This window comes from Falco peregrinus, chromosome 13 (genome assembly GCF_023634155.1).
Source record: "Falco peregrinus isolate bFalPer1 chromosome 13, bFalPer1.pri, whole genome shotgun sequence".
Classification (NCBI taxonomy): Eukaryota; Metazoa; Chordata; class Aves; order Falconiformes; family Falconidae; genus Falco; species Falco peregrinus.
In genome coordinates, this window is record NC_073733.1 from 17,510,310 (window position 1) to 17,521,712 (window position 11,403).

At 42.8% G+C, this 11,403-nt stretch overlaps 1 long non-coding RNA gene across 5 annotated transcripts in view; it reads right to left on the reverse strand.

The window, feature by feature from the left end:
• The window catches only part of LOC114010889 (uncharacterized), a 31,056-nt gene that overhangs the window by 14,834 nt on the left and 4,819 nt on the right, over window positions 1-11,403 (reverse strand). For 4 of the 5 annotated variants that reach the window (XR_008749732.1, XR_008749733.1, XR_008749734.1 and 1 more), the window contains 4 exons: window positions 11,182-11,311; window positions 11,013-11,107; window positions 8,117-8,243; window positions 537-728 (listed from right to left, as the gene is read on the reverse strand). This is a non-coding gene — a long non-coding RNA (uncharacterized LOC114010889). The remainder of the gene's footprint in view (window positions 1-536; window positions 729-8,116; window positions 8,244-11,012; window positions 11,108-11,181; window positions 11,312-11,403) is intronic. The other variant, XR_008749731.1, reaches the window with a different exon arrangement.

Sequence of the window (11,403 nt, forward strand, 5' to 3'; positions counted from 1 at the left end):
CACTGTTGTGGGGAAAATGTCTAAAGATGCTGCAACACATTTTAGATTCTTATTTGAACCCTATCTGAACTCTTTAGGCCATTAACTAATCAGATAATCTCATTTAAACAATGTTATAAAAATAATCAAGTACTTCTGCCTGTATAAGCATACATTGAATATATTTACCTTAAGGAACCGGGGGCTTCTTAGGTATTTACTCCTGACATTCAGGAAACAGGAGGAGTACAAAATGTTAAGGAGAAGCAGAATTCTCTGAGATGGGGCTGTGGGTAATTTTCCCTGTAAGCCTGTTTGGTGGTGAGTTAATTGACTCCCACATTACTGAAGCTGCAACGTACTAAAGCGCTGGGTGCTCGTTTTCCTTCGCTATTTGACTGGCAAAGGCCATCTGTTCTACCCCATCCATCCACATGCACAGTGTCTATTGTTGTCAACAGGATTCACGCACACGTGGATCAAGGCAAGCATGTGCCTCTAACTGTTTTGATCCCAAGAACATGGATTTTTCATTTTCTTTGTTTCTTTGTGCTCACCTGGTAATAATACTTGTCATCTGAGAATTCATATTGATCTTGTCATTGCCTTAAAATTGGATGACAATTACTATCTCTGTCAAAACTCGATCCGATGAAATGCCTCCAATTAGGAAGGAAAAAGAAGGAATCCATCACAGCAGGGAGCATTGCATTTGGCTTTAAAGTAGGGAAGCTTCTGTTAAACCGGTGCTGTTGGAAGAAGCAAATGGGAAAAAGTGTAACAGAGATTAGGACGCAAGTCCCAAAATCCACAAAATGAGGTACATGCATGAAGTGAACAGCCATTTAATTTTTGCAGTCCATATCTGTCTGCAAATCTGGGTTGGAGCTCCTCTGATAATAAATGCCAGTAACTGTTGTTTTCATTTTCTGATATGGTCAGACACACAGTGGCAGTTGATGCCAGCCGTTGTGCATTTTCAAATCCAGTTCTGATCATCGGTATAATTATAATACATTATCGGGAGTAGATTTGCTGAAGTTCATGAAATGATAACAGGATAAATTACATCATGTTTCCAGCTACTGATCTTACCTTGAAACTATATGTAAAGAGGCAGTGAAAGAATTAAAAACAAAAGAGCGAGTGCACTTCCATTGCCACTAACACTGGCACCAAAGCAAACAACTTATCCCTGCTAATTACAAATAAAATTGTGCTAATTACAGATTTTTTTGGTTTATAAATCAACCCTAAAAATTACTGTGCATTTCTCTGTGTGTGTAGGGGTGGGGGAATCTTTTTGCAAAACAAAGATGTTTGTTTTGTATTGAGTGAATGTTTTATTTAATTCAAAAAAAACCTGTCGATGTTTTGCTTCCAAGCAGGAAGCGAAGGGCCAGATTTGCTGCTGGTCTGTAACGCTGGTGAGGCTGTACCTGGGAGCTGGGAGCTGTACGTTAGTGCTTGGCTCTGCCTGAAGGGCTGGAAGCCTCCCCCACCCAGCAGAATGATCTTGGCTAAAGGCCGTTCTTGTGTGGGTTTCTCTGAACTGGGCCAGTAAAGGCTGTTTCCTCACAAATAAATGTGTGGCAGGAATCAGGCTTTTGGAGTTGTACAAGCATGTGAGCTCCTGAACATGAGTTGACACAGCTTACCTCCCTGAAAAATCATGTTTTCTTAACTGTATGGAAGAGCTCCACAAGAAACTGAGGGAACCCAACCAAGCACCCCACGTTTTTAGCAGGTGGTTACTTTCCGAGCTAAAAATGGAGGATTAGTGTGGTGCAGAGATGAGTCACGCACCTCGCACAGCAGCAGGCTCTTTGGTAAAAGAAGGTGGGTGAGCTGGTGCTAACAGGTCTTTCCTCTAGCAAGCTGCATAGACAGAATTTCCTTTTCCTGAAATCTTTCTGCCCCCCTGTACTGTCATTAGCTAAACCTACTTGCTGACTCTGACCTACATTTGCAACAGTTCCCGAATGCAGCAGAACTGTGTTTCTGGGGAATTTGCTATTTACTAAAAATTTTAAACCAACCCATTTGAAAATGTTATATGCTAACTGAGGAAACACAGCAATCAGAAAAGTATACAAAACCCATGCAATTGTCCTGGACTTGTTTGCAACACACTGCTATTAATGAGCATCTGGGATGAGTATGGTATCTTGTACTATGGATCTCATGATCTGTACAATAATGGCTGATTTTAATTGACTTTTGCTTCACATAGCAAATCCCAATTGGAGAAGTTCCAGGATGCTGCTAGTGAAGAACTGTGGGCGGGTGCATGTTTTGAAGTGATGGTAAACATTGTGACATATACTGTGTGTACCACATATTCTCATATGCACATTTTGACTTTTGTTGCCTTGGCTTTCACGCAGCATATCTAACATAGACATTTCTATTTGCCAGTTTGAGTGCAAATCTGTTAATATGTGAACACTGCTCGCCAGCATGCACCACCATCGCTGGACTTTCAGTACTTGTCTTCTCCTACAAAACAACCAGCCCTGCGTGCTCAGAGGGGCTCCACGGGACGGTGACATCCGTGTGAGCAAGGCTGGTGGGACTGGGCAAATAAGGAGTGATGAGAGCTGCTATAAGAAATCATGACTTTGAGAACTTGTAAGTCGGCTCAGTATGATCCATTAATTTCCAGCGTAAATAACATTGCCAGGGGGGTCTTGCTCTTTTACTGCCATGAACTCTTTTTCCCTTTAAAGAGATGTTGGTAACTAATGCCAAGTTTGGTCAAACCATTTTAGCGCTTAAAGTACTATTGGTATTAAAATACCTTTAAACGTCTGGGACTAAGAGCCAGATTACCTGTATGATGTATTTTAATGATTAGCCAACCCTTCTGCTTGAACTGAAATTTGTCCTCAGTCCACAGCAGCTCTTTGGGAACCTGGACTCAGCCAAGATTTGCAAAGGTTTTTTAATTTGACACTTTAAAAAGTCCCCTGCTACATATCCCATCCAACCTGGCTGCAATATGTTGTTGCCAATATTGGACAACTATTTGGTTTTAGGCTCTTTCTAGAAAAACATTTGCATCACATGCCACAAAGCTACAAGGTATTTATAGGCACTGAAGCTATTTGCATCCTTTCCCTAGCAATAAGGTGCCCAGAGCACAGGGAGGGTGCTCTGCTGCTGTCCCCACCACTGCCCGTGGTCCCCAGAGATGTAGCCAGAGAGCCTCTTACACCACTGCGGCAGCTCCTCCACTCTACCACTGAAATATATTTTTTAAAAAGGAAGGAAAAAAAAAAAAAAAAAGGATACATTTTTCCTCACTGCAGCGTAACTGCTTCTCACAGAAACCACCTGGTTGCAGGCTGCTAGGCAAGATTCACGCAAGAGAGATTTGTATGTGAGCGCAGTGCAAGGGAGCCAGTGCCAGTGCAAAGTAGCTGCTCAAATCTGTGCTGAACCCAACGATATAAATGCTGGAGAATTGGTGTTTCTGTGAGGTAATACTTCCATCACATCCAATTCTAATGTTATCCAGCAAACTGCCTCGCCAGGAGCCTTCTTTGTATTGCAGGAAGCCATCTGTGATGGTAACTAAAATGAGAACGGAACAGGATTCGCTATGAGATGCTCGTCAGAAGTACTTCCCTCCGCTCTGCGGTTCCCACATTGCCAGAAGCAGCATCTCTCCGAAGGTGAGGAAGACATTATTACCACAAGCCTAGGAATTACTGCAAATGGATGTTGTGCCTTTCATGTACTGCCTTTCATGGGGGTCCATACAGTCTCCACGGCTTGAACCATAATTTGTCCTTGGCTGGGACCATTAATTGCTATGGAGATGGTGGGTGGAACAATGGATCATTTTGAACATGTTATCTAAAGCCTCAGTTTCAGTCTTTTTAACATATCTCCTGGCAGAAAGTTTTGATTGTTTTCACTGCTCTCTGCTGCTTCTTGTTTAATTTTTCTTCCTCTATCTCCAAGTCTCTATCTTGGTTCTCTTTCTTTGCCAAACTATTCATTTGTTGCTGGATAATCATGGGTTTGTGTTTCAGATAGCTTCCTATTTTGTTCATCTTTCCATTCTATTGTCCACATTTTTTTTTTCTTTTCAAATTTTGCTTTATTGTGCAGTGGCAAGTGGCTATCTGCTAATGCCAATATTATTCCTTGAGAATTCTTTTTCCTTGCATCATCAAGGGTTTAAGTGGAAAGCCTTGAGAACTGTGCAAATTTCGCTCCTGAGAATATCCATCTTTTGAGGTAGCTGATTTTAATTAAAGAATACTCTCCCTCTCTCTGGATTATACTTTAATTTCAGTCTCTATCACAACAGTAGATACTTCTTAGATAAAATGTATTTTTGTCTCTTTTCATCCATGATTATCTGTAGTTCTTAAACACTTGGGGTCAGCAGCTGGTCCCCAGTTGATGTAGTTCAGGAATAATTCTATTCAAAGGAATAATTCAGAACAAAATTGGTGTTGAGTTTAAAATAAGGCAAAATGTTCATAAAATTTTGCCCTTATTATATATGAGAGAGTGAAACTATCACAAAAATCAGTAATAACAATTGTGGTAATAAACAATAATCTCTGAAATGTATAGCACCTTTCACCTGAGCGTTTTAGACGTAAATGCATTAAGCAGCTGTCATGTGAAGAAATACCAATATCCTAATTTTACACAAGGGAAAAAAAAAAAGGTGGCAGGAAGTTAAGAAAGCAGCTGAAAGTCATATAACGAGAACTGAACCTACATCTCCTGGTCTCCTGTTTCTAATCCCCTAAACACAGAAAGAATCTGTTCCCCAAGGATTTAAAATTGAGGTCTGGAGAGTTAACAGTTACGAAATAATCAACACTATTCAAACACAAGTACGGTTTGAGTTTCTGCCTCCATCATCTTGCCAAATTATGATTGAAATAAAATCGGTATCATATCTTAAATTGTTTATGCATGGTTAATTTGCACAGTTAAATCATTTCCAGATTTCTCACAGAAGTGGTTGAAGTATACTCCTGGGCAGAGAAAGTCTAGCTGCAGATTTAAAGCTTTACTGCTGCAAAGGAAGCTGCAGTGAAACCCCTGCCATGTCTGAAGCCAAAGTCAAACCCTCTCATTATGGCACAACAAGGATCCTGGCCAGGGTCCCTGCAGCCGTGAGGACCCTCTGCAAGCAATCAGTGCTTCTTCATACAAAACAGTAATATATGGGTGTGCAAGTACATATATGTATATACGTGTGACAGAAGCAGATGCATATAAAGCCATACAGAAATTATGGGATGAGTTCAAACTGGCAACAGGGGTTGTTCTGTTTTCCCTGTACTGAGTGACATGAAGCAAGTTGTTAAGTCATTGCACTAGCCATTATAGATCCTCCCTGCCTGGCCCTTTTCCTTTTTTCTTTTGTCTACTTTTTGTTTGTTTTAATGCTCACTCCAGCCTATATGCACCAGAGATATGTATTTCTGCTTGGTCATGCACTTCTAAACAGAATTAAAGAAAAAAAAAATGTATGTAGGGTAAGTGTAGGAATAAAATGTGCCTTGGCAAAGTGCTTTAAGCTGCCTTTCTGCCAGTAAGCCGTTAATTTGTGCTGCTTTGTTTTCTCCAAGCTCAGAATAATTCCCATCTGCCTTGACTCACTATCTAGCACAGAAAGGAAGAGGTCCCTTTTCTGAGCATGGATGAAATAGGAAACTTTTTTGTATTAATAAAGAATGGGGCTTGGAATTCTGGGGTTTCTACCACTAGGACCTAAAATATCTTGAGGTCCTGCTATTTTAATTAGCTTCATTATGACGAGTCTGCCTCTTCTGTTCATGTATGTTTTTCCAGCTTTTGTGTTCCTGGCCTGCCTGTAATACATATGTATTCCCTTTCTTTCCTCTCACTTAAGCTGAAGATGCAATCACATCTTTGAACCATCTGTTTTTTAATTTATTATTTTCCCCCACTGCATTGATGGGCTTTCTTGTTTTTCTGTCAGGCTAACAGTTTGGCTCCTGTTTATCTAAGATATGTTAACATGCTGTTCCTTTTCTGGGCACTCATTCAGTCTATTGTATTTTCTGAAATTAAACGCAAGGGATTTTTTAAACATTATTTACTTCATCAGCCCAGGGAATATCCTCTACCTTTACAGCATCTCTTCCTCCTTTTGTTGTTTCTGTGAACATTTGATGACTCTTGCTAAATTTAGGTTAGTATCTTATTTTTGTGTCCCCTCCAGATCATTTCCAAGGTGAATGGTCAAAGCCTGCCTGGGAATGTTCCTGTAACCGGTGAGGAACTTGCGTGGAGGCAGAGGAATCCCTGCAGGGTTCCTCACATGTCCCTACGGGGCAGGACACCAGGTGGCAGGACCCCCCACGAGCACAGCAGGGTCCCTGCCCTACCCCTGATCCTCATTTCTGTTCTTCACCTTTGAGCTTGGGAAAAACCTTCTAGGCACTGGGCTGCTCATCACGAAATGAGCAGATACATGCGGTGAAGCCCCTCATGCTGCCACAGCCAACAGCCATCCAGCGGGGGAGGCTGTGCCGTGGGGTGCAGGTTTGTGATCCTGAGCCGTGGCAGGGGGCTGTACACCCCCGAGGTGGCTAGGAAGTTCCAGGTAATCACACCACGGAACATAATGTGGATTTATATTTGTTACCTTACTTTTCTATAGTGCCTCCCAAGAGTCTTCTGAGGCATTCCATTCTTTAATAAGCAGAAAGTGCTCTGAGATTTTTTCTAATGAAAATGATATAGGAGCACACAGTGTTATTATTAAAACCTCTGCCTTTTTCTCTAGGAACTGCTAAAATACATTTACAGTTTATACCCTTTTTGGTGAGCATTAAACTTTCTAATTTAAAATAATAAAGCCTGGTTTGCTTTCTTTCTTTCCCTTCTATTTCAAAAACATAAAAAACTCACTTTTTTAACTATTCTTATTTTGCTGAGTGATTTTTGGATTTCAATAAAAGTAACACTGTGGTTACAACACTTTGTGAGATAAGCAAAGAGATTTTTTTTATAACACAATTATGGAAATTTCAAAGAACCTTATAAATATCCTGCTATTTGCATATATGAGATAAGCATATTTTAGTAATGGTTATGACAGGCTAGCAAGGAAAATGTGTGGGACAGCTATATAGCAAATACATGCAAACATAGACACAGAGAGGGGGTGTGTGTACACTTTTCCAGAGAAGCCCGTGCCCAGTGGGCGCGGGATGCCCGGGAATGCATGGGGCTCCCCAAAGAGAGGCACCACCGGTATCCTGAGACTCAGTTTCCCCACTTGCAGATGCCGGATTAGCATTATTTTTCTAATGTAACAAGGCATTTTGGTAGGTCCAGATGGTGCGCACTAGATAAGAATTGAAATGCTGGCTTTTAGTTTTGTTCCCACTTACCAGTGTACAAAGAGCTGGTTTTGCTGGGACCTCGGGGTGCAGCTGTGCCATATCTTGGCTGGTCAGGCTCAGGGCTGGGTGCCACAGGGGCGCCTGCGGCTTTTGCTGCCGGTCCCACGCGCTCTGCCCGCCTGCAGCCGGCAGGTCCTGCAGTGGCAAAGGTTTAGAGCCTCCCCGGGGCACGTCGCTGCTGCCAGGGCACGCAGGCAGCCTGTCCGGCGGCACAGCAGGCTGACTGTTACTCTGGGCTCCCCCAAAAGCTGACACGGCCCTACATGTTCCTGAAAAAGCCACAGGGCAGCTAAGGCTGGCTTGGTCTTCAGCACAGGGCCAAGTCGGCGCTCAAAATGCAATGAGAATGGAACTGTAGCTGCCTAAAGTTTTCAAGAGGCCTTCTGAACTGAACCGGTCTGTGCATGCTTTTATTCTTTTGTTTGCCTTTGTATTTTAAAGTTGGAAATTGCTCTTCTAGTTATGCCTGAGAGCTGCTAGGAAGCTCAGAGAATTAGCGTGGCAATTTCCTCAGCCCTTTGTTGAAAAGGAAGAGTCCACACAAAAAGAATGCACTGGCATTTCAGCTGCATAAATAGTGTAAAAGAAACTCCAAACAAACAACCCCCTCCATACAGACTTTTCTGTCCCCATTAGAACTGCAGGTTTCCATTCTGTGGATCTCCCAGCCATCTGCTTGGCCCTTGAAAGAGTCCTTGAGAAACCAAAAAATGAAAACCACTTACTTTCTGAGAACTAATCTTGGCTTCCCGGTGCCTTGCTTTCAGGGGAGTTCCACTCGAGGCTTGATTTCTCTAAGTGCAGATACTCAGTGTATCCTGAACAATTAGATGCCTTTGAGGATGTTGAAAGCTAGACATAAAAAACCCAAATCAATCAGGAGTCTTGTTTGACAACTGACAACATTTCTAATGCAAAAAACAACCACCCAATAAAATAATCATAATAAAAAATCCCCCAAAACATAAAGTCTGAAACTTAATAGAAAATCTACTAAACAAACCCTTACCTTTTTAGGTTTTAAAACAGATCATTTTTCCTACAAAGTTTTTATTACCCTGCCTAGAAGAGTTAGACGTACATAACCATCTTTTTCTTCCCCTGCTGAGGCAGATGACATTTACCAGAAGCCAAAGTCCCCTGTCTGGTGCAGCGTAGCCAGGGACCCTCAGAAGGGGGCTCGTGGGTTGCTAATGGTTTGCTTTGGCCTTTGGTGTCTGCAGTTATTCCTGCCTCGACAAAAAATTGGGGGGAGATGGGGTGGGAGCAGCACCCAGCCGCTACGGGCTCTCAGGAGCCCATCGACACAGCCTCTGGGCAGAAGATGAGTGCTGGCATGAGGAGTCTGAAGGTGGCAAGTGGGACTGTGAGCTGCCCAAACTGCAGGCAATTATGTTGCAATTTTTTCCAAAGCTCTCAGAAATCTGTCCCTTCAATAATGGAGACAGGAAGGATTACAAGCAATCGCTGCCTCCCAAGCAGTTGATATTCACAAGAAAAATAGAAGAGCAAGGGAAGGGGCAGTTTTGCCTTGTCAGCTAACGATCCTTGACTCTTGTTCTTTGTGTTTTTGGTAGCAACCACAGAGAGGTCACACATGAAACTGTGGAAGTGTGAGGTGTCTTTATTAAATATATCAATGGAGTTTATTAAATGGAACACACGGTACTGGGTAGTGTAAGCCACCGCTGGACGGGCTCGGGGTCACGCAGGCCTCCTGCCTTGATGTCACTGGCTGTCGGATTAATACCACGAGCTCACAGCACGGGCCTGATTAGAAGGCCGGGTCCCAGTTGGTTTTACCTCTGCCCTCCGCTAAGTCTTTGTTTGCAACGTGAGCAACAAGCTTTTCAGCTCATCACCAAGGCGCCACGTTCAGAGCCGGGGTGGATCACTTAGGTCTTTTACCACCTCTGGCAGACATGGGGTTTAAAATTCCCATCCGGCAGAGGTGGAATTATTTTCTCCTACTGTCTGACTGATTGTTTGGGCTCTAGAAATGTCTACCTCTTTGAAGAATTTTGCTTTTTTTTTTTTTTTTTTTTAATCTCCCCCCCCTTTCTTCTCATTTTCAACTACGCTGGGAGGGCAGAAAAGAAAAGGCTGCTGAAAGACTTTTTTAGCTTGCTTTCGCTCACGGGATTCTAGTTCATGGCAGAAGAAAGTAGTCTCTCCAACAGGAAAAAGGAACGAGTTAGGGACCCTCCACCATAATGAGGCAGTTTTCCCATCTGGAACCACTGGGTTGCTTGCACAGTCTGGGGAGGGGCAAAGATGGAGAAAGCAAGAGCAGCTCAGGCTGCACTGAGCGGTGAGGGAGTATTTAATATGATTCAGAAGAATGTAGATGGGAGGAAGGGATTTAGTGTGATGGTGATCACTGCATAATTAGAGGTGACAGGAACAATAGTGCATGGCTATGTCTACATTACTTGTCATGGGCATGCTGGCCTCTCAGGAAAGAGGGGTGTCTCCTGCTAAATACAATACTTTTTAAAATAAAGTGGATGGGACTGTGAAATGAAGGGAAGAGCAAAGGAAACCAAACATGAGGACTTTTGAACTATTGGGTGAGACTGTGTTCTTCTAACAGCCACAGCAAAGCATGACTAGCTCCAGAAAAGTGGGGCTAATGCAGCTTGAAGCCATCCCTGCACGCGTCTGGTTCTGGATGACCAGGGAGCTTGGACATCTCAGCGATACGGGCTAGATACATCTACCGTGTCAAGGCCTGTACAATGGTTTTGTCACACTGACCACCCACAATGACTGCAGAAAGTGCTTTGCTCATACAAAGAGGGTGCAAAACACCAAGGAGGTGGATGCAACTATCTCAGGCAGCATCCCTGACAGCTCTGCTCCTTCCAGTCTGTTCTCCCTGCTGCAAAACACAGACGGTGCCATGCTGCATACAGACTTTGCCCTGACAGAATAGGCAGAACAGAAAGAACCCAATACTGTTCAATCACGTTCCCAGCTTTGGTAACATTGAACTCCTGTACAACAGCTGGAAGAGCTATTCTTAAACACCACAGCAAATCCATGTTTTCTATGCTGATCCAGGTCTGGTGACTGATTAACACTCATTCTTTTATGTGATCTTGAAAAATAAAGACAACTTTTTATATAGCTTAGTCTTTTTCTCCTTTCCAAAGCTTTGGCTGTGATTGATGAAACTGCCTGACATTGTCAGAACTTACTCGAACTAATAAGCAATGGAAATGCCTTTATCAGTGCTAGTGCCAGATCCATCCCACTTACAGCTCAAGTTGTGCTTCTTTCCAGGAAACCCATGATATACTACCTGCCCCGCTACTTGCCATTCTTCATGTTGGTTATTTACCATTTCCAACCTTTTATCTATTCTATGAACATTTTGCCTTAATTGCTCAGCTATTTGTTGATTATCCTGCTGCAGTTGTTTGTCAAATCCTTTTATCCATTAATCTGTGTGACCTTTCAGTTGCTATTCATCTGATACAGAAGTTTTTAGCCACCAGTGCTGTCAGAGTCACATCTCCCTTCACGTCATGGTCTTAAAAGGAATATAATCACGGCAGGCTGTAGGCATTTGTGGAGCCATTTAGGTGGGAATACTACATTCTAATTTTTGCCACTCACCTGTACTAACTTCCTTAAAAGGTTCCTTTAGAAGCCAAATTCTTTGTATCCTGAGGTTTGCGGGTATTCTGCTGTGTGTAGTTTCTGCTTTATACCTAGCTGGGCAAAAAACTTGTTCAGTCAAATGAAATCCTTCACCCTTGTTTGCTCACATTGCTGGGAAGCATACCTGACAATGCAGCTGGGATTTCTGCCACTTGTACGGAGTGAGGCGAGACCTGCCCCCCTAGCTCCTGCTCTTCTTTACATGGACTGGAGCAAATCTTGTGCAAGCCTTATCCTACGAGAACTTGAACCACCTGTAAATCAAATTTCTGGTTTATGTGGATGTATTTTGACAAAGGCAATTAAACCTGCACGTCAGAAGGCTGCAATATCTGGCACTCATGTT